Source organism: Suricata suricatta, chromosome 16, assembly GCF_006229205.1.
Source record: "Suricata suricatta isolate VVHF042 chromosome 16, meerkat_22Aug2017_6uvM2_HiC, whole genome shotgun sequence".
NCBI lineage: Eukaryota > Metazoa > Chordata > Mammalia > Carnivora > Herpestidae > Suricata > Suricata suricatta.
In genome coordinates, this window is record NC_043715.1 from 14,596,781 (window position 1) to 14,619,838 (window position 23,058).

Consider the following 23,058-nt stretch of genomic DNA (forward strand, 5'->3'; position numbering starts at 1 on the left):
AGCAAGGGTGTGTAGGGAGTTCTTTTCCCTTCCCTGGGTCTAGCTCAGGCTCACCTCCTCATGTGGAGGCCCACTGCTGGACTTGACCTCACTTAGCTTCTCATATTCAGCTCTCTGTGGAGTTTTGTGGATTAGTTAGCAGACACCAAAATAACGTTGATAAGATCCATTTGTTTCACTATTCAATACCTGTGATGATGTAGAAACACACAGGCATTTATGAGCAGATTTGTATTCATGTTATGTTATCCCACCTGCTTCCCCAAGGATAGGCACCATATGGGGTACACACTGTGCACATCTCCATAAATGCCCACAGTGCTAATTGGTACTCAGTGATGTGCCCGTGGTGAGGAGGAGGATAATGATAATGTTGATGATGATGAGGAGGATGACAATGATGATGACACTAAATTGCTAATAATGATTCCAGGATGAAAACAGTTCTGGGTAGAGAGATATGTGCCACAAACAGAATGAACGAATGAAGTTTAGGACTTTCACAGAGTGTTTTTCTAGGATCTGGTTCTTTTAAAAAATTTTTTTACTCCATGATTTCTTATTAAAAGAAGCAATCTCAACTGCTGAGCCTGTGGGCTGGGCTAAAATGGCATAATGATAACACAAGATGGATTGACAATGACTTTTCCTCATCAGCGTACTTTAAAAAATCTAATTGAGATACATAATGCTTCTCTCTTTCAAGGCAAATGACCACAGAACATAAAGATTTTTTGCTGGTACCTAGAGCACGGAACCACTCTCCCAATCTGCTCTGGGAAGGATGTCAGAGAGGGGACGCTGGTAGCACAGGAAGCAGATGCCTGATGGTTAAGCATGAAGGACCACAAGCCAGAAATGGACACACCTTGCAGTGACACACAATATACAAATCAACCCACGGTTTTCAAAACACGTAGAAGTTAAGGGCGCCTGGATGGCTCAGTCTGTTAAGCATCTGACTCTTAGTTTTGCCTCAGGTCATGATCTCACAGGTTTGTGGGACTGAGCCCTGAGTCTGGCTGTGCGCTGACATCATGCAGCCTGCTGGGGATTCTCCTCACTCTCTGCCCACCCCCCAACTTGCACATGTGCTCTCTCTCTCTCAAAATCAATAAATATTTTTTAAAACATTTGGGTGGGGGGGCGCCTGAGTGTCTCAATTGGTTAAGCATCTGACTTTGCCTCAGATTATGATCTTACAGTTTGTGAGTTCCAGCCCCATGTTGGGCTCTGTGCTCACAGCTCAGAGCCTGGAGACTACTTCCAATTCTGTGTCTCCCTCTCTCTCTGCTTCTTCCCCACTTGCAATCTGTCTCTCTCTCCTTCAAAAATAAAAAATAAAACGTTAAAAAATTTATTTAAAAAAATTTTTAATGTTTTTTTATTTATTTTTGAGAGGCAGAGACAGCATGTGCAGGGGAGGGTCAGAGAGAGAGGGAGACACAGAATCCGAAGCACAAACCCCGACATGGGGCTCAAACCCACAAACCGTGAGATCATGCTCTGAGCCGAAGCCGGATGCTCAACTGACTGAGCCACCCAGGTGCCCCAAAATATTAAAAAATTAAAAAAAAATTTAAACATGTAGGAAATTAAATAAGAACTCTGTAACTACCTAGAGGGAACAAAGTCTTTTCTTAAAACTTAGAGTGTGTAAAGATCACCAGAGACTTGGGTTCTGGTCTCAGCTCTGCCACCGAGAGCCCGATGGCTTCCAGTAAGTCATTTAATGCTAGACTGTGTTTTCTCCTCATAAAATGGAGAATGGAGATCACAACACACACCCTACTGGGCTGGCGGCAGATCAGACGAGATGGCTACTATCAAGTGTCTGTCATGATGCCTGGCACCTGGCAGGTGTTTAATACATGGTAGAAACGGTTAATATTCTCCTGCCACTGCTCACCTGTCTGCACCTATGAGGTTGGAGCATGAAGAACAAGTGATTATGAAAAAGGCTTTACAAATAGATAGCCTTGCACAAATCCAAGACATTCTTTCTAGGTATTACTGGGCTCCGGGCCCACTTCTCAAAAGTTCACATTACTCCACATCACTTTCACAAAAACCTACATTACTACCTATTTTTATGAACAAAAAGAAATCCAAAGACAAGTTTCATTTTTACAAAAAAAAAGGGCAGAAAGTGAAAATAGCATTCAGCGCTTGCTTTGCCGTGAGCCACTACAGAGCCAACGCGCACCCCAAGAAGCCACCAAGCTCCTTCTAGAACCACACCCAGCATCTCAGCACCGGCCGCCAGAGCTTTGAACTGTGTCTGTGAGCATCTGTGCTTTATCTCGATTTATTTTGTATGTCCGTTAGCATGATGTGTCCTAAGGTAACAGAAAAGCCTAAGAGAGGTTATTTTGGGGTCTGGAATCATTCAAAGATGTTTCCGTATAAATTAATGGTAATTGCTACTTTGCTTTATGCCATTTTTGGCTTATGAGAGTTTCCGTAGGAGCGCTCTACTTTCACTTAGCAGGGAAACCGATACTGGGAAATGGGCAGAGATAAAGATCTAATATTTTCTCCAGATATTGGGGCATATGGTTACTGAAATGAGGAATGCAAGAAACTACCAGACTTCCTCAAGGAGGGTTTTGTGAAGATTAATAGTTAAAAATGACGCAAGGTATCAAGGTGCATGGGCTTCTGGCAGCACAGGAGATATGTAAATCCAAGGAATAATCATGAACATAATACCATCACCATTTCTAGAAACAGATTCTTTCTGAGGCCAGAATAGAATTTCCAGAAGTATCTTTCCCTTTTGGAATTACAGGGTATGACAGATTTATTTCCACACATCTCACTTGCTTTCAGAGTTATTGTTTCCTCTTATTTTCCCCCCTTCTTTGGTGATAGAGAGACCTGAGAACTGATTCTGTCAGGAAGTTCTCGGGGAATTTTCAGGAAGATGTACAGGCAGGGTATGTGAATGACTATGAGCGAGCATCTATTTCATTTTATAAAAAACATATATTCATAACCAATCTTCTGAGCATATCTAAGTAATCAAAACCATGAATGACAAACATATCAGATATATATTTTTCAGAGCATAAAGGATCCTTTTGGGGTAAGTTACTAGCATTTCTATTTCTTCCTCTTAAAGCAGATCAGGTAACTTTCCCCCTATTATAAAAAGGATGTGCTATTAAATCCAGACCCCAAGATAGGAATGCAATTGCCCCCTAGACATCTAATGCCAATGCCCCAATTTTTTGAATTTATTGACCGAAATGTTGGATGGAACAGGTTCAAGCATCTTGCTAAATAAAATATAGATTACATTTATCATTTCCCCTCAATCTACTAAAATCGTGTTACTTTTTCATGGAAGGAAATGAATCAGTTTGACAGGACTTACTCTGTCAAGTGATATAAGTTCCCAACATTGTATTCACTGCAGATTATTCTAGAAGTGATTTAGCAATCATTTTTTCCAGGTAAAGTTCCAGATTAGGACATTAGGAACTTCCTCTTTGCTTTTTAAAAGTAGAGGCATTAATCTTGTTTCTTTTCAGTCTTTCCAAGTTCTTAAAAATGAAGTTACTCTCCCATGATTTTAGCCAATGATAACAGATTTCCTTATAAAAACTTGGCCCTGCAAAAAATCTACTTAAAAGAGAGGTGTTCCTACCAGTGGTTAAGGAATATTTAAAAGTTGATCTTGGGAAACAGTGAAGAAGCAAATGGTCAAAGCTTAGACCTCTACTTTGACAGGCATGTTTCCAGATCTCTCCCATGGATGTAGATATGATCTGAATGGATTTCTGAATTCAGTGGGTTCAAGGCCAAAGACAGGTATGATAAACTTTCAGATCACATCTATCTTGTATGTCTCTACAAGTCAAAGCTATTATTTTCCAGAAATCCACTGAAAATCTGCTAGGAAGTAAATAAGAAAAATGGGAGAAAATATGTAAAGAACTTCATAATGTATACCTTTTCACAAAAATTACAGTGGCCCTGGGCTCTGCACACTTCCTAAAATCTCAGTTTAATAAAAACAGTATTTCTAGAACACACACTTCATGTGTACAACCTTAAATCAGCAGAGCCCCAACTAAGTGAAGACTGTGATGGGAACACAAAGCACAATGAAATGAAATTCAGATACCTTGGGTACTTCTGGCATCTCTAGGCTTTGGGGTTTCTAAGTTTAATGGAGATAGATGCTTGTTTAAAGTCTCTGAAGTGGCCTCTTGACAAATACAGCTTGGTATTTACCAATCTTTGTGAGCCTGAAATTTAAGTTCCTTTATCCTTTTGGGGTATACTATGCTGATTCCCAGCCCAGGGCATCCCAGCTACCTGCTCCTCACTATAGCTTCCAGACTGCTCAACACCGCCGGTGTGGAAGGACCCAAGTTGACTGGACTCTATAATGTTCTGCAGCACAACAGCCCGTCATGGGTGGTTGCTGACTCCTGAACAAAGTCCCCAAAGCTGGTCCCCCGCATCTTTTCCACACTCCTCAAGCCCCTGACAATGGCACTCTTTCTTAACTCTGGGCAACAGTTTTCAAACCCTTGTTTCTGGAAACCATGATTGGGATGAGTTTCATCAACTTGCCCATTACATTACCTTCAAGTGCCTTGCTCCGCATCCATTCTCCACCACAAAGTGCCTTTGGATCCTCACCTGGTACCACCTTTCTCTTGTTCTGCCTTGTTTCTACTGCACATCTTTCCTGGGCTCTATAGTCTGACCTTCACAGGCCCCTCCACTCCCCTACTTTTAAATTTTTTTAAATATTTATTTTATTTTTGGGAGAGAGAGAGAGAGTGAGCAAGCATGCGTGCAAGTGGGGGGGGCAGAGAGAGAGGAAGAGAGAGAATCTGAAGCAGGCTCTGCACTGTCAGCACAGAGCCCCACCCAGGGCTCAGGCTCACCCACCGTGAGATCATGACCTGAGCCAGTTGTATGCTTAACTGACTACGTTATCCAGACACCCCCCCACTACTGTTTATTCATCTCTCCCTACTCCTGTCTCCATGGCATGCCTGCCCCCACCACTCTCCTATCTTTGTTTAATCAATCCATTTATGTTTGACTACACATCCTCTATTCTCTCCTAGTAAAAAACAAAATAAAACAAACAAAACTTCCCCTGATGTTACCATCGATATAATCCTCCTTCACTACCCAACTTCTTAAAAGAATCATTGAAACATGCTCTCCTGTCCATGACTGAACACCTCCAGCCCTGTGGACAGCAATGACTACTGGAAAAAGATGGCCATTATTCTGAGCATAACAGATTTTCCGGTAGCTCTTGCCACAGGCCTTGTGTCACCTTGTGAGGTACTTGCTAACACAGAGCAGGTTTAATTCCCTGACACAGACCACCTTTCTCCTGCCCTGGCCTCTTCTCTGTGACCTTTCTGAGCTAGACACTGCCAGTTCCTGTAGCTGCTCTTTACAAGACCTGATTCTAAGTTCTTTTGCCTCCTTGTTTTCAGTTTGAATCACTTCTTAAAGGGTCATGTCCCAAGATTAAATGTAAACTATCTACACTGGCTCCTCCGCCTAGTATAGGAGAGCAGGGTTATCACTTCCTTTGTTCTCCTAATTACACTTTGCTCAGTACAATGGTCAAATCCTCCTGCTATCTATCAACTTAAACCTCAAGATTGTTCACGGAGTGTGGCCCACTGAAACTTCCATTTCAGAATGACCCAGGAAGCCTTAATAAACGCAGATTCTTGTGTACCGCCTCAAACTTGTTGAATCTGGCAATCCTGGGATGACACCTGGGAATCGATATTTTATTTTATTTTTATTATTTTGGGGGGACTCCACATTTTAAACAAAAATGCCAGATGATTTTTAATGTAACCCGAATCTGGGGTACGGAGGAATGGTTCCTCAACATGTGCTGCCAAGCCCGCACCTGGCTCCCATGTTTGTGCAGATAGAGTTTTGGATCCAAGACAAGACTTTCCATTTTCTTGCGTTATATTTGGTCTTGTTAGATTTGGTTCCTTGCCTTGGCCTATCAAAATCTGTTGAAATCTTTATTCTGCAACATATGACTTCATGACAACCACACATGGGTTAAGATTAAAAAAAAAAAAAAACCTTAATGTCACAGCACTGAGAATCTCCCTCTACAGTGACACCAACAATGGTCAACCAGTTACTAAGAAACTCCAACTTCATCTTTTTTTTCCCCATAAGATAAATGGACTGATTGTCATTTGCCATGTTGCCAAATGCCTGGGTAAAGCACACCTGTTCTGTGTCTTCCATATTTCCCTGATCACTGTCATGTCAAAGAAGAAAGTGAAGTATTCTCAAGGACCATTTACACATGCCTTCTAGAATCTGTGGCCAGACAATAGAGTGTAGTGTGCAGAATCCACCTTTTCCTGTGACCTTGTTCTGAATGCCTATGGCACTTAGGCATTGTATTACAAATATTCTTTTTAATGTTTGTTTTTAAATTTATTTTTGAGTCAGTGCAAGCAGGGGAGGGTCAGAGAGAGAAGGCTCTGAGCTAGCTGTCAGCACAGGACCCAAACTCACAAACCATGAGATCATGACCCGAGCTGAAGCCGGATGCTCAACCGACTGAGCTAGATGAAGTTGTGTCTTATGTGTCTCCAAATATCTCATGGTAACTAGCACAATGTCCTACTTTGAAAACTTTTCTTTGAATGAATGAATGAATTTTACATTTCATTCCCACTAACTTACTCTACCTCTTTGTACAAGATGAAAGCAGACTCTGCCATGAATACTAGGAAACTAGGCTTCTTAGGCATGAAGGAAGTGGTGTGCATGGACAGATCTCCACAGGCCCAATTATTTCTTTTAGTCACTGCCCATTCAAATGAGCTTGTTAGAATAAAGGCACTCTTTGAAATGAAAGGTAATGAAAACACTGAGAAATGATGACACAGTTTCTAAAACATCACACCTTTACTAGACTCTGTGGCAATGACCAAATGAGACACAGCAAAGTGCATTTCAGGAAACCCTTGGATTGTGGAGCCACCTTAGTGAGCATCACATGCAAACATATTATGGGCTTCATTCTAACGAGAACCCCTGTGATGGCACAAAGTAGATCAGTAGGATATGAGATGGCTGGATGTCGCTCTATATCACAACTGCTAACACATATGAGTAATTCTCTAATACATAAGATAGTAGATGAACAACTGTAAACGAATGCTGGAAAGTCCTGTGGTTTCTATGGTTCCTGTGACTTTCTTTATGGTCACATTTGGTCTTTCCTAATTTTTGTGGGCCAGGGAAGATTCCATAAATACTCCAGAACATTCCTCTACTAGGAAAGCCAGGTAGCCCTAAGCCTACTTACTTGTTCCACATGAGGTACAGGAACGGTGATTCTCAGCTAGGGGGTGACTTTGCCTCCTTGTTCCAGGGAGATTTGTCAATACCTGGACACATGTCTGCTTGTTACAACCGAAGAAAAGGTGCCACTGGCATCTGGTGGGTAGAGGTCAGGGATGCTGCTAAATATCAACACACACGACAGCCTCCCTCTACTAACAAAGAATTGTCTGGTTCAAAATGCCAATAGTAATTATATCAATAAAAAATTTCAACCAGGGGCACCTGGTTGGCTCAGTCAGTTGAGCATTCGACTGTTGATTTTGGCTCAGGTCACGATCTCACAGTCATGGGATTAAGCCCTGTGTTGGGCTCTGTGCTGAGTACGAAGCCTCTTTACAATTCTCTCTGTCCCCATGCCCCCTTCCCCTTTTCACATGCATTCTCTCCCTCAAAAAAAAAAATAAAACTAAAACACATTTCAGTTTCACAAATTAATTTCACAAATAACCAGTGCCACTTATTGAGAATCCCTGGGCTAGGGCTATGGTTCTCGTGCCGAACCTGGAAAGACTGATCCACCTCAAAGGAGCATGGAACTACCTATTGTGGATCCGTGAAGTAACTCAAGGGTGACAAACACTATCAGACACTTGGTAGCTCTATGGTGAGGTGAGGATATCAAGGCTGCAAGACCTATCCAGTGGGCTGAATGGAAGTAGAGAGGTTCTGGAACACTCCTAATAGCTATAGGTTTTACTTCAGAGTAACTTACTGGGAAGGCTGTTAGTGACCTCTGCTCCGAAGGCAGCCTCCTTTTCAACATACGAAGGAATGCAGGCTCAGTAGAATCATGCAAGAAGTATCAGTGAGCCATGTTCATGGCCATAAAAAAGCCCTGAACCACAGCTGCTAATGATGTAACTGGAGACTTAAGGCTCCAGGAATGTGAGGTGGACATGAAGCAAATGTACCAACTGGGAAGGGTGCTGTTTTGGTGCTGATTACAGAAAAGTAGGAATCCTGCAGAATAAGAGAGAAACTCACTTTACTTGAAGCTCCTAGATGACAGATGCATTTTGTCCAACTTCCTGTATTTTTTATTTGACCAAGATTTTAAACGCCACCAGTTTTATATATCATAGTGAAGCTGGTAGATTTAATGAAGCCTCCAGATGCCTCTTGAGAGATGATTACAACTCTAATTAAAAATGGAGGATGACAGACGAGAATCCCATGGGACTCTATAAGCAAGTGGCATTCATATGTCTTCTTTCATGGAAAAGATTACTTTGTTCATGTCAGTCTGGGCTCTTTCCAGTAGTAAAAGATAGTGTCACCAATTTCTAATACATTATGAGATTTAATGTGGTTCAAAGATCAGGGAATGTTTTAAACTGTAAGGGACAAAAAAGTTTATCGGTTAAGCTAGACCTTCATTTCTTTTCTTTCGTATACCTGTACTTACCATCTCCAAGATTAAATATAGCTTAGCATACAACAAGAATCACCTAAATAAAGTCTGTCTTAGTATCAAATCTAAGCATGGAGAAGACTAAGGGAGTTATTAGTGCAGCAGATAAGAATTATGGCTCCATACTAACGGCTTTAGGGACCAGTGAGAGCAGATTGTGGGGTCACAAATCCAGGTAATCAAATGAGGTTTAAAACATGATGAAGAAGGTCTTGAAGATCAAGACAGTCAAATACATAGACTGATGAGATCAGGGATATTGAGATGTCAGTTTCAGCTGACAGGACCACTAATAGGAGCTCATCTTATCACAAGAATCTGATCTATCCCTACACTGCTGGTCATGTTGGCTCGTCATTGGAGAATCTTGGCCCTATGTGGGTTCTCAGGGAGGTCATACTATTTAATCTCCATAGTAGGGGTGGGGGGATGGGAAGTAGCCAGAGAAAGCCGGAAGCAGAAAAGTAAGGCTCATTGGAAAGCTTTGGATGGGTGGGTTCTCTGTATATGGGCATAGTGCGGCCCTGGGTCTGGGTAGCCTGCATGACCATACATCTACTTCCAAAGGCAAAGGTGATACTACATCTTCACATAATACACTTGCATCTCTTCAACCAATGCACATCTTTTAACAAGGAAAAATCAAACAGGAGAGAGTTGGGCCAATGTGAAACCACCTGTATCATTGAGCAAAGGGTCTAAAATAAGAAACATTAAGGATTTCTGTGATTAAATCATGGCTGTAGTGACTGCACTATCCATTGACACTGCACTGGCTGTCATAAATCAGGTATGGTCTCTGACAACAGAAGCCCAGTGAACCAAGATTCATTTCTAGATAGGATGAATATACCAGGCAGGGCTCTTGATCCTTGCAATCACTGAACTTGAAGTGGGATGTCACTCTGGGAGACTGACCTGCAGGTCTTAATAATGGTCATCATGTCTTTTATTAATGATTGGCAAGATTTGGAGATTCCTCCTAACAATGTCCAGGCCTGGGGAGTTGTCTGCAGTGTATAGAAATGAAGAGCATTCCTGAGCCCCAGCTGTGGTTGCTTTGAGGCGGGGGGTCCCCAAACTCATCTTCAGCCTCAATTCCTTCCCAAATCCTAAATATGATTCATAAAATATCTACTCATGATTCCCAAATAGGCGTGTTTCCTCTGCTGGGAATGATATCTATCAAAAACATCTTCTCTAGGACTGTCTCTAGGCCAACTTATTTTCTTTCTACTCTATGTTCTCTAAGTTTGGTGTATATAACTTTATTTAAACTTTATTGGAGATTATTTGTCTATTTGATTATCTCTTTCATGAAGCTGAAAGTATTTTGAGTTCAGGGACCATTTGTTTTAGTATATAAGTACTGTGTACCTTGAATAGTATCTGACACATAGTACATATTCAATAAATGTTTGTGGAGGGAAGGAAGGAAAGTTGGTAGGAAGATTTATTTTTTTTTTAAAGTTTGAAGTTGATTTATTTATTGTATATGTGTATGTGTGTGAGAGAGAGAGAAAGAGAGAGAGAGAGAGAGAGAGAGAGAGAGAGAGAGAGAGAGAATGAGCACAAGTGGGACAGGGGCAGAGAGAGTATTTCAATCAGGCTCTGCATTGTCAGTGCAGAGCCCGATGCAGGGCTTAAACCCATAAACCGTGAGACCACGACCTAAGATGAAATCAAATGTTTAACTGATGGAGCCACCCAGGTGCTTCAAGGTAGGAAGGTCTGAAAAGCAGTAAGGCCACTAACCAGGCAGGCAACAGTGTCAGGCTCTTCCAAAAAGGATGTTGGCCAGCCAGCGTGGAAGAGACCACCTCATGGAGATCTACAAAGGAGTTGGCAATGGCATTCAGTGATGGTAGGCTGTGATTCCCACTCCACTTATTGGCAGAGCCCCAGGGAATCCCTCTTTCTTGGCTAAGCCACTGACTTACCTTCCTGGAAGGCCGGCACATAGTTCTGTGCTGGCAACACTTCTGCAGAGCGAGCCAGCACCGGGTTGGCTATGCCAGAAGGTTCCTCACATCCTAAAGGCTGGGTCTTGCTAAGTCTTGTCATTATCCTACCATTTCCTCAGAGGCCTCTGAGATTTGATATTATGATATTTGATCATTACTAATAATGATCAAAAATAGTCACCGACCTTAGTGTCGGTGAATTGCTTTGATCTATTTGCTGTTCCTCATCAGATGAAAGAGTTTGCAGAGCTGGTGAGAGGTGTCTACTTCAGAAATTCCGAATGTATAGTTTGTAAATGTGTTTCTTAATTCTCAAAACACTATCCACTAGTGACAAAGATGGTTATAGAAGACAACCCTGTGTACATCAGTAAATATATTTTAAGACCCCAGAACTTTACAATGTAGATCTCTTCTACTTTCCATTCACCTTTGCAAACCAAGAAATTCAGTATTCAGGATATTTCAGTGGAACATTCAACACATATTCTTGACGGCTCTTAGAAAATGGGTTCAGTTGGTGTATATGCTATTTAAAAAAGTGGTTTTAAGATCATTGTCGAACATGGTAATAGAGGATCATGCAATGAGTCAATAAATGAATGAGAAGGTACCTTATAGAAAGTCTGAACCGAGGATGCCAATGCCCAACAGGAGAGGGAAGTAACTTGCTCAGGGACACACAGCTAGTGAGTGGCTAAACCCGGCTTGAAGCCGAACATGACGATATGAAACCACCTTCCTGCTGGTCGATATTGATGGTATGTATATGTATAGTAGTACACACACACACACACACACACACACACACACACACACGCACACAAACACCAGGATAAATTCCTGCATCACATAGATTAAGCTGTCTGCAGAAACCAACAGACCTACTGCAACAATAACCCATTTCAATTTAGGGCAGCCTCGTCGGGAATAGGCCCAGAGCCTCACCAGCCCCCTAGAAAACAGAGCATTGTTTCCATCCAAACCTTGCACTGAAAGGAAGCCTGTCAGCTGGCAATGACCTCGTGAGACAACTTTGGGGAGAGCAAAGGGCCGAGAAGAGAAAGGCCCCATTCTCACTGCAAACAGGAAAAGGGAAGAGAAAAAGAAAGCTCTGTCTCCACACAAGGTTTGCTGGGCTGGCTATGAACTGTTCCAGTACGTTCCATCAAATAGACGCCTTCATAGAATCAAGCCAAGCGCGAACACGGGCTCTGGGACTCCCACTCCTGGGACGTCCGCGGGCCAGCTCACACATGCTCTTGCTCTCTCGCACCCTGGGAGAGCACTTATATGGGCTTCATGAGGCTAAGTAATAAACACTTTGTCTTCACCTTGCTATTTATGGGTTGCTTGGGGCATCTTGTTCTCTCCACTGCCCTTACCTGAACAGACGGCTGCCGCAGACCCCACACTTCATAGGGACAACAGTAAATGTGAAAGGCTCTGTGCGCCCCACACACTCCTGTTTTCCTGGCCACTGTGCTAATTGCAGAGAAAGGTCAATCTGCACCCATTTACCTATTCCCTGTGCTCCCTTCCTTGAGGTTAAATCTGTTCTCCTTTTTCCCTGGGTTCTCATTTTCTTCCTTCCTTTTGGACATCTCTCTAAGACATCTTTCAAAAATATCCTTTTCTACTTTACCACCACCAGGGACTTTCATTCTTCTGTGATGGATCAACCATCTAGGAAAACAAGAACAACTTGGAAAACTGCAAACCACCAGCCGTCACCTCCAGCAGAGTTTCTGGGGCTCTCTGGATGACCACGCACATGCAGAGTTAAGGGGCTGAGCCCATCCTACCTGTTGCTGACTTCAGGTTCACTTAGAAGCCTTGTGCTTCCCCTGCACACATTGCATTTGAGATGCAATGGGGTGAGATGCACGTCTGAAAGCAAGAAGTGTGTCCAGGCCAATAGACGTCTGGAAGCCGCAAGGGAAGACGTCAGGAGTGTCCACTGGGTGCAGGACCAAGGTTGATCACTTTGGTCAGGTTTGGGGCCCTTTTGACTCAGCTACTTTGGGGGCTTCAGGGCTCTCAGAGCCGATGGGTCCTGTATGAAGAGACAGAGTCACGGCTGCATCCTGTCCACCAGCAGGCTGTCACGCAAACTTGGAGCCCTGCCACCTCTCAGTGTCCTCTTCATCGCGGGCTAGCCCGTAGCATCCTGAAAGCAGACAAGACAGAGGAGGATGCGTTAACTCGGCCTCTCCCCACAGAAGGCAGTTCGCCATCGCAGCACTGATTAAATACAGGACATTATCTCACCATAATGCCCTCCTGGCGGCGTTCCCAGGAAAATTCTAACTAATCATAAAAATAGAAAGAAAAACTCAACCTAAATTCCATTCCTCGTCTTAAATGAGTGATGTGTTCACTTTTATTTATTTTTCTGGAAGCAAGGCGGGAAAAGAAAATGAATTTTAGGGCTTAGAAAAACAAGCTACTAATAGTACTAAGTAGAGCTGGGCCACGGTGCAGACAGCCGGGGTGTAGCCAGCATGGCATCATGGGTGAGTCCCAGCCCTGCTCCCAGCTGGAGACTCAAGAGTTTCAGACCGGAACACCTGGCGGGCAGAGCCAGGAAAGGGCAAGGGAAAGCCGGAGGCTGGTGGGACCACGTGTGGACACACACAGCACACGTACCCACACAAAGCGAGGTACCCGATGGCCTTGTTACCGCCCTCGCAGACCAATGTTCTTCCACTACTCCTTTGAAGCAGTGCCTGCATCTTCTTTTAGCACCTTCCTTTCTGGACACTCATGCGTGGCTTAGATAGTCCCTGCCTGGAAGTTTTCCTAGGCCCACCTAGCTAATTCCTACTCACCCTTCAGATATCAGAGCAAATGGCACTTCCTTCAGGAAGCCTTCTCTAAGAACATCTACCCCAGTTCCAGTGTAGGTGTTGATGTTCTAAAAACCTTCCCTTTGGGACAGTCACATGGCTGTAATTAATGCACCGATTACATTGCTGGCTGTTTAAGGGCTGTCTCCTCCCTTAGAACTCTTCAATCTCGTCTTGTTAACTACTTTGTACATGCCTGGTACACAGTAGCTGTTGAATAAATTCCGTGTTGGATGGGTGCTGATGGATGGGCTTAGCTCGGGAACAATATCTTGTGTTAAAGTGGCAAGTCCCAAGTTAAGAAGCAGTAAGCAGATGTGGAGAGGCAGGTCATGTTGGGTCCACAACACCAAGCCCTATGCCTTTCTTTCCCAAATAATTCCTACTTTTTTTTTCCCCCCTGGGAAGTCTTCACAGAGGAACTATGGGAGAGTTCAGATCCTGGAAGCCAGCTTCTGAGCCGCTTCTCATAGTTACACTGAAAGCAATGAAGAGAAAGGACACACCTCACCCCACTCCTACCCCTCCACCTGCCCCCGCTTCTGGCATTAGAATCCCAGTGCTGCCATCCCTCATCATTGCTACGGCCGCCGTAATGGGCAGTGCTACTTGATGGCAAAGTTCTAGCTGAGCTAATTAAGCATACTGAGCTAATAACCTTCCATTTTGGGACCGGTATTATTCATAATTTAATGTATTGCTGCTGAAACATTAACCTTTCGACAACTGGCATGTTGCCCACAGCAGCCCAAGTGCTGACCATCTTTCAGTAAAATGAGTATTATTGTTAAAACAGGTATAAATCATTCATGGCTGCAGCTTTTGTGTCAGACCCTATGTGAAAATAAGCAGTAAGCCGGGTAATTTATTTACCTTTTGGTGATTATTTTTTATGATTTTATGATCATATTCAATGATTCATAAACATTGGCCTGGTGCCATTTTGCAATCATTTCACATTTTAAATATTGTGTGGCTGTTCTGCTTTTCATCTTTAAAAATTTCAGGATTGATATCGGGCAACTTAAGCCAGACACACATGCAATTTCATTTGAAAGAAAGGTTGTGGGGGGGGAGAGAGTCCCAACACCATTCATTTTAACCAAACCATTTTCAACAGGGCTCTTTGGAGCTTCCACTGGTCACAGCACTGCACTCACTAGAGCAAACTTCCTTTGAAGTTTAACACACAGAGGGGGCCTTGAAATGGGAATAAAAGCACAGGAAAACAGTTAACAAGCTTCTGGTTGGGAAGATGAGGGGAAGGAGCCGAGGGGTGGAGGGAGGCCTGGAAAGTCTGGCCTCAGGCCAAGAAGGTTGGAAGCCACAAGCCTACTTCCAGCACCTGGTTGGGGAACGTGATTACATCTCCCGGGGGTTTTGAGACTTTGCTCCTGCTGCTGGCGCGGTGTTTGGGCTCCCATAACGGTTACAGAATGTAGGTTTCTCTTCTCAGGATGGAGAGTAGGAGCTGGAGGTTGAGAGGTGGGCAGGTCTTTCATGGCTGGCGAGGTTAAGAGACCCCCCACCCCCACATTGCACGGGCTCTCATACAGCAGCCCTTCACGTTTCTTAAACCAGTGAAAACAAACAGGTCCCTGACCGCAGTGGAAATGATGGCTGGATGGTGGAAGGTAGCAGGGAATGAGACGCTGTGTTCAGACTCCTCTCGAAAGCAGGCGTGTGTCCGAGAGCAAGCTTGCTTCTGGAGCCCATCTCACTTCAGGTGTGTTGGCTCAGAGGGGAACCCGGCCCCCAGTGTAGGAGATGAGGCCTCAAGATGCAGCCACAGGGATGTGCTGGAACCAAAGACCCACATCTGTCGGGGAAGGCCAGGCAAGGGGAAGATAATGTATTTCGTTCTGAGACAGTTTGAAATGAATAGTTCTGAGATGGCTGCTTATGTTTTTTCTACCTTCCATTCATTTAATTGTCTATGTATAGCTTTCATGGATTTTTTTTCATTCTGACTGTCTGGTTTTAGGATTTGTCTGGAGGTGTCTATCATCTATCTATCTGTTTATCTATCCACACACAAATATGTATATCTAAAAATTATTTTAATATACAAATTATTTAATTTTTCAACATACAGTTCAGTGGCATTAATCGCTTTTACAATGTTATACATTTCTCACTACTATTTCCAATTTTTTTTTGTTTTTATGTTTTATTTATTTTTGAGAGCAAGAGAGACAGAGCACGATGAGGGAAGGGGCAGAGAGGGAGACACAGAATCCAAAACAGGCTCTCACAGACTGTGAGATCATGACCTGAGCTGAAGATGGACGCTTAACTGAACGAGCCACCCAGGCGCCCTTCCAAACGTTTTTATTGCTCCAAACAGAAACCCTGTGCCCATTAAGCATTGATTCCCCACTTCCTCCTGTCCCATCTCCTCGAAACCTCCAATGTACTTTCCGTCTTTATGGATTTGACAATTCTGGATTTCATATAAGTTGAACTATACAATATTTGCAGTTTTTTGGCTGTTTGCTTTCACTTAGCATAGGGTTTCCAAGGTTCATCCGTGTTGTGGCATATATCAGAACGCCATTCTTTTTTCAGGGCTGAGTAATATTCCACTGCATGGCTATACCACATTTTGTTTATCTGCCCAAGTGTTGATGGACAATTGGGTTGTTTCTGCCTTTTGGGCACTGGGAACGATGCTGCCATGAACAGTGGTGTACAAGAATCTGAGGTCCTGATATACAGGGACTAATATTTCTCGACCACTACATTATTTTTTCATATTAGTTCACTGCATATTATATACATGGATCTACCTTTACATAGAATGCTCTACTTGGGGCACAAGTAGAAATCCACAAATTTCTCCCCAGCTATCTTGTCAACAACACTCCTGCCTCAGAGGACTTCTTGCAGTCACTTTCTGGAATCTCTGGGGCTGGTGCAGTTTGTGAATTCTGTACCAGTAACTTCCGTTCTCTATATTGGACTTGCTAGAACAGGCTTGCTTCTCAGGTATGATAAAGGACAAATTAAGAAACAGAATAATCTGGCATGAGTGAAATTCCCTTTCAATCATGTCAGCCAGAGCAGATGTTGTCATGAAATTTGATGTTATGGATTTATTTCCTAATACAGAGTCTAAAAGGGAAAAGGCGTAAGAGCTGAAATGTGAATTGGACATGTCTATAGAGTGTGAATTGGATTCAAGACAAAATATTGTGAATGGTTAATAGGGTCAGTCTAAGTATACTTGCTAAAATAATCTCTTGGATATGCAAATATTCCGAGAACTACACTGTCAAATATCTATTGTGTCCTCTTATCTATGTGTTCACAGAACTGCTACATGTTATAACAAGTGAGGAAAATGTGAATTAAAAAACTAATGTCACCCTAAAATAATACTTTACTTTGAATAAGTAATTTTTGTTGTCGGAGTTTTTTATATTTGTCACACACCAGACAGCCAGGTCCTTAAAAGAGCATTATTTGGAAATATTAAGAGGTGAGTTTGTGTGTCCTGTTCTGAGAGGAAACAGAAGTGGGGTGGGAGTAGGGAGGGAGCAGGAAAAGGTCATATGCTCCCCTTTTAAAATATGTTTATTTATTTATTTTGGAAGACACAGAGAGAGACACAGAGAGACAGACAGACAGACAGACAGAGACAGAGACAGAGAATCCGAAGCAGGCTCTGAGCTGTCAGTGCAGGGTCTGACGCTGGGCTTGACCTCATAAACCAAGAGATCGTAACCCAAGCCAAAGTTGGAAGCTTAACTGACTGAGCCACCCAGGTCCCTCTTGATCTGGGCCCCTCAGCCTGCCGTCAGCACCTGCCATGCCCTCGTGTTATTGCAGGGGAACTTCTGCTTCTGACTCCCTGGCACCCTCTTGGTGGAATTCCCTTTCCTGGGATCATTGTCTGGAGGACATGAGATGGGACCCTCATGTTTACCATCTCACCATAGAAATCAGTCCATTGCATACGAGGAAGAGGTGCAAAGGGAATTCAGACAAGGAGCACTTGGTGTGAAGCCTCAGGTTTTATTGTTGACAATTTCCAAAATTCCACCATAAGAACGCTCATTAAAATTGTAAGCAAGGAGACAGATTGAGTTTCATTTAGTTTCTTTTCCTCTCCTTTTCTTGATTTCTGACAGGGGGGCTAATGAGTGGAGAAAGAATGAAAAGGTGGACAACATATGGATGATGCTACTACTACTCATATCTTAGGACAGCTCTGGCTCGTGGTAGGTAGTCAGGGAAATATTTACCAAATGAACAAATAAACTTCAGCCAGTAGATCCTCAGGAGTTGATGTCCTATGACCAATGGGTGTGCCTTATTTCCTCTTTGGTCTGCTCAAACAGGGTGGGCTGGGTTTGATTAACTTTGTAAATCTTTGGCAAAATTTGGCTCTCAGAAATACCAGGAAGTGGCACAGCTCAGGAGACCTCGGTCACTCCACTTAAATCAGGACATCTCCCAGTTTTTTTGTTTATTGGTTAGAATTCCTAGGATTCTCTAAAAAAAAAAAAAAAAAAAAGGATTCTGAGAGTAAAATGTCAGGAAACAACTGATTCCCAGCACCTCTCTGTTGGTTTTCTCCTGACCCATTTTTAGAGCCCACCATGTCCTTTCTCTTGTGCTCCAGACTCTTCTCATCCTCTGCAATCCATCTCCACCCACTGAGACCCATCTGGTCTGTGTCCCATCAGCCTGGAGCCCTGCTGGCCTTTGCCCTGCCTGATCTGATGCAAACGCCCCCCCGCCAGCCCTATCCCATTTGCTCCCTTACAGCAAGGGTTTCTCAAATGTAGCCATGACCCATTTGATCAGAGTTTCTGAAGGTACTAGTTAAATACACACATTTCTGGACCCCATCCAAGATCTACCAAAGCAGACTTTCTAAGACCAGTTTGGACCCCTCAGAATTACTTATGCAGTTGAGACCACTATCTTTCGGCCTGAGCAATATGATCACCATATTAATAAAATATTGTACCATTGTGTAGTTATCATGAGTGGCATTCTGTAAGACCACTCGTTTCCTGAATGTATGTGAAGGAAAGGCATAATAATGAGGTTTTGTTTGAAGTTGACACCTGTCACTTATTGACAGGAGAAAGAAAAGAGTCCAGACAAAGTGGTATTAGCTCTTTGGAGGCCTAGAATGTCGTCATCACAGGGGAGTGTTCTGGAATCCTCTGTGAAGCTCTCTATTGCCCTTCTTCTGATTTTTACAACTAGAAATGTGTAATTTGAAATTATCCTTATTTCTCCATTTCCTCTTAGGATGTGGAGGCCACACTTCTAAAGATGCTCTAAAAATGAATTTCTCAACTTTGGCACTACTGTCATTTTGGGCCAGATACTTCTTTGCTGTGAGGGCTCTCCTGTGCACTGTGGCAGCACCCACAGCCTGCACCCAGAAGATGCCAACAGTACTCCCTGTCCCTGAGTTGTGACAGTCAAAAAAGTCTCCAGTGAGTCCCAAAATTCCAATGCGAGGTAAATCATTCCTGGTTAAGGGAGGGGGAAAGGCGGGCGATGAACACGGAGGAGGGCACTTGTGGGGAAAAGCACTGGGTGTTATATGGAAACCAACGTGACAATGAACTATATATAAAAAAAGAATGTTGTTCTAAGAGAAATCCAGCTCAGTGCCACAAAGAAGTGCAGCATTTCTCCTGAGTTCAACTTCATCTTGAAATTGGCTTTTTCCTCACTTCCCTATTTCTGTCAAGGACACCAAGCCCCAAGCTTCGAATCTCAGCCCTCTATCCATCCTCTCCCTCTTTGCCACCCTTCCCCATGAGCCCCTCACTAATTGGGGGCCAGCTCCTCAGCATCGTTTCTACCACTGTCACTTCTGCACCTCTAGATTAAGAATTGGGAACCATTCAGGTCGGCTGGCCACAAGATGCATCTCAAATGCAGCCTATAAATCCGGGGTACATGTTCCCACCCTTTTCCAACACTTATTTTCTATCCACTATTTGAGAATATATCTCCGCTTGCTTATCTATTTCTTCAAATGCATTTGAAGCTCCCAAAAGTGAGTTTCTTTGCTATAAGTCATCTTTGCTTCCCTATGGCATAGGACCTCCCATGATGCTTTGAAAAACATTTATTGGATTGAACAGGTGAACTTCTCAATTACAGGCCACCACTGATGTGTAGATATTTGTATAGATGTTTCAACCTTCCAAAGCACTTTTGTAATCAAAGTCCCAGCGAGCCTTTTGTTTCCTTGGTATTTGCATCTTTCAGTAAATCTGCATTTGCAAAGATGGAAAATAAAACAATGACGACCACCTGGACTTGGGCTTAGAACCTCAGCTTTGTCACCCACTGGGGACATTGGGCAAGTTCCCAACTCTCTAAGCCTCAGTTTCACCTTCCATAAAAGGGGAGTAATAGTAGTACCTAACTCGAAGGTTGTTGTAAAGTTTGAAAGGAAAAAACCACGTGGGAGTGCTTCCCAGGGCTCCTAGCACACGTCAGCTGCTCAGTACACAGTAGCCTTTGGGTGCTGATGTCCCTCCATCTCCATCTCTGTAAAGGCCTCCAGAGGCCACAGTTCTATTAGGTGAGATTTAAAATCCTGGCCCAAGAGCATCTCAGGTCTGCAGCCCCAACTCCGGGCACGGCCCCATAGACCTCATACACAATCGCCCACCCCAGACTCCCCCTCGTCCTTCAGCCAGACGCGCACCCCGCTTCTGCCAGGTCCCCCTGGTGCAGCTCCCTCCACCTGCAGTGTCTATCCTCCCTCGGCCACACACTTGCAGATGCTTGCTGAGGATTAATTACTTCCCCATTCATGTTTGCACGTTACTTTTAACCTCCCTCTATTATGGCACTTTTCATAAAGACTTACAGTGAATTTGTTTTGAATCTGAACTCCTCTGTGAGTCCATGAACTCCTCAGGGTGGGAACTAGCTCTCAAGCTTCTTTCTATCCCAACCGCAGTGCCCAGAAAAGAGTTTGTAAGTGTGTTCTGGGCTTAATAAAAGAACACCTTTTTATTTGCAGACCGTTTCACAGAGTTATTTTACATAAATCCTTTTCCTGGATCTTTGGAGCAAAGTAGGATTGCTCAGGCAGATACTGAGAAAGATCTAGAAATCAAGAACAGGATGTGGTAACTTGGCCAAAGTTCTAAGCCAACTGGGGGTACCCTGATGCCTTGTGACATCTGTGTTAGGGGGTTATCCTCTTAGATCCCCGAGCTTCCGCTACTCCCGACCTTTGTCATCATGTTCTGATTATTTCTGTTTCCTTCAATTAGGGGGCAAGCTCTCTCAGGACAAAGATCTTGTCTTGTTCTTTTTTCCCCCACATCCAGTACTAGGTGCTAGGTGGCATGAATGTTTAGAAGTAAGAATCTGTGTAATTTACATTTCAGTTTTTACTTAATAAAGTTGAAGTTCTTCCCCAGCTCTAAGAACACTTTAAATGTATACTAGTTTTAGTATGGTGGCAGGTTTTGGTTTCCAGGACTCCTATTTTCACAGAGTGAGAACCCAGAATTAAGCAAGCAGCATATGTCCAAACTCTCTTTCTCTCAAGGTGATGCTCTTCAAAGGCTCTAAAAGATTGAGCAGTGAGACGGCTGCCATGCTGCTGTCCGGTTTTGCTATCGTTGTCGTGCTCCTGGGCCTAGTCATATCTGCAGACCAAACTGACGTGACATTTGCAGCTAGTGTGATGCAAAATGTGAGTTTTTGTGCAACAACAACAAGAGAGGCTTTTGTAATTCTGTGCAAATTGGAAAAGACTGGGGGCCGGACTGGCCTTGGAAGAGGTGACTTCATCTCCTCAGCTCCATCACTCGTCATGGAGTCCCTGCTTTGGAAACTTCTAAGTAATCAAAATATTTATCAACTACCCATCGACAATGCTGACGACAGGCCTGTGTGCAGCTAGCCGGTCCAGTTCCAAGGATGTTGTCATGGGATAATAACGCAACAGTGCACTTGGTCGCTATGCGGGTGACGAGAAGAGGGTCATCAGGCATCACGACACTGTGCTAATGGACAGGACTAACTTTCCATCTAATTCTTTGGCAGGTAAATCACTTGCAACACCAAAAAAGTAGTCAGTACATATTTTAAAATTAATTATACAATTAATCCAACTTTATTAAGAAAGAAAAACTATTTAAAACAGCTTCAGAGATAAAAGGAGATCCATGTAAGCCCTTCCTACCCAGCCAACAGATGCGGTCACATCTACCTACTACAGGAGAACACCTTGCTGGTGGACTTGCCTTCCCTGACTCACTCAGTAAGGTCTGTGATTCCCTCATCTACCCGCCCCTACTCCCTGAATAAACCCACTCTGCGGTGTAGCTACTGTCATATGCCATGTGTTTATTCTCATGTCTATGAGCATCTTGGGGACAGGACAATGGCTTCTTTATTTTTATACCCCATTTACCTAGCATAGCTCTTCACTTACATATGATGATGATGTATATCATTGGATAGACTCAATTTTGGATGTGCCCCCCACTCATCACCCCCATTCCTTTCTCAAATCATCCCTGAGGATAGCTACCAGCACCTCTCTGGCTCTCCCCACACTTCCCTTTCCTCCCCATCAGGCCCTGCAGAGTCAGGGGCATAGTGCTGCAGTGACCCTAGCTTTCTCTGCTGTGGTTATCACAGGGTTAAAGTTGAGGTTTCTAATTGCTCCCATGAGGTCTTATTACCTGTTGATTAGGTCCTTTTGGGATCAGCATCAAACCAACAACAATAATAAACACTCCCTTCGCTGGAACTCAGTAATGACCCTGCCTGCCCTGCGCCCTGCCGACTGTGGGGAGGGGCATCAGGAGGGCCTGGAAAGGACAGGCCACGCGAGGGCCCGTTTCCCGGAGATTTGGTGGTGCAGGCTCTGGCATAGCTAACAAGCTGAGGGGCACCAGCTTGAGGGTTGTGGCTGGCCGGAGGCTCCTCTGCTATAGCACGGTGCGCCTCAGCGAGGACCCTCCACAGCCAGCCCGGGGATGCAGGAGAGGCGTCTGGGTGGTCTTTCCACAGGACTGGAGGAATTTCTGGAGAATAGTCTGGAAACTGTTTGATGTGTATTTCTCCAGAAGTTTTCCTATGTACATATAAGTGGGAGTGGGAGTGTGTGTGTGAATACATGTGTGTCTATGTGTGTTCAGTTTAGTATTTTATTACAAAAAGGCAATCATACTAAACATTTTGTCTGGCAAATGGCTTTCTTTTGTTGTTTTTTCACACAACCATCTGTCTTGGACCTTTCCATGTCAGGGCATAAAGATTTTCTTCAATCTGGTGAAGAGTTTATGGAAATCTAGAATAAGACCAAAGAAAAAGACATCTAACCATTATCTAGTTGAACATTTTAACTGTCTGACTTCTTGATATTATAAATAAAACTGCAGTGAACATCCTTATATATTTCTCATGTACTTTTTGTAAGCACTTTTCTAGGATATGTAAA